Source organism: Pteropus alecto, unplaced genomic scaffold (assembly GCF_000325575.1).
Source record: "Pteropus alecto unplaced genomic scaffold, ASM32557v1 scaffold11, whole genome shotgun sequence".
NCBI classification, from domain to species: Eukaryota; Metazoa; Chordata; class Mammalia; order Chiroptera; family Pteropodidae; genus Pteropus; species Pteropus alecto.
The window spans coordinates 12,307,079-12,308,340 of NW_006431956.1; the positions used below are offsets into that span (position 1 = coordinate 12,307,079).

The window sequence follows — 1,262 nt, forward strand, 5'->3', positions numbered from 1 at the left end:
GGGTTCGTGCCCCAGGGAAGCCACGGTCCATGGTCTATGGCCATGCCACTCTGAACAAGCCCGATCCTGTCTGATCTCGGAAGCTAAGCATGGTCGGACCTAATTAGTACTTGGATGGGGAGACCATCTAGGAAGACCAGGTGCTGTGGGCATAAATACTAAAAAATAAATAAATAAAGGAAGGGGAGGAAAGAGAAACCAACAGAGACTGTGAAGGTACAGATGCTCCTTGACTTCCGATGGGGTTACGTCCAGATAAACCCATTGTCATTTGAAAATATCATAAATTGAAAATACATTTAATACATCTAACCTACCAAACATCATAGCTTTGCCTAGCCTACCTTAAACATTCTCAAAACACTTATATTAACCTGCAGTTGGGCAAAATCACCCCCCTGCCACTGGCCAGCATCACGAGAGAGTTATCATACTGCACGTCGTTGGTCTGGGGAATGATCGAAATTCAAAATGTGCAGTATGGTTTCTACTGATTGTGGATCACTTTGCATCATTGAAAGGCTGACAAATCGTAAGTCGAACCATCGCACGTGGAGGACCATCTGTACCGTGAGAGAGGCATGAGGAAACCATAAAGAGCGTGTGCCCTGGACGTGAGGGAAGATGGACAACCGGAGTGCTGAACTGTGTCCAGTGCTGTGTGAGGCAGAAAGACGAGAACAGAGACGTGATCCCGGAGCTGGCAACGGGGGAGCCGGGAGAGACCCTGACAGGAGCAGCCTGGGTGGACTGGTGTGGATGGAAACTGAAGAGAGACTGTGAAAGGAAGAAGTGGAAACAGTAATTATAATCACAGCCTTCAAAATATTTTGCTTTGAAGGGGAGCAGAGAAACGAGAGGGGAATTTGACAGTTGTTATGGAGTCGAATAAGGTGTTTTGTTTTTAATTTTCTCCTAGGACAGATTACAGTGTGTTTGGATGCTGGCAGAAAAATCTAGAAGAGTTGGAGGAGCTGGAAGAGCACCGTCCTTAAGAACAAGAAAGAAGATGGGATCCAGGGCCCACATGGTGGAGTTGGTGGGAGCGTTGGGGTGAGGTATGTGTGGGTAGGATAGTAACTTCAGGGAAGGAAGGATGATAAAGCTCTTGGCTGAGAAAGAGAGGTGTGGGGAGGAGGGGATGCATAGGGCATTTGATGGGAAAGACGGTATCAAAGAGTCATTTTGAGTTGGAAAAGCAAATACACCAGAGATGTAAAATGGGACCCTGGGCAATACCGAACCTCTTTTTGAAACTCACA

The 1,262-nt window shown here is 46.8% G+C and overlaps 1 pseudogene; it reads left to right on the forward strand.

Moving 5' to 3' along the window:
• The first annotated feature begins 32 nt into the window (after nucleotides 1-32).
• On the forward strand, nucleotides 33-152 carry LOC112475688 (annotated as a pseudogene).
• The last annotated feature ends 1,110 nt before the right edge of the window (nucleotides 153-1,262 follow it).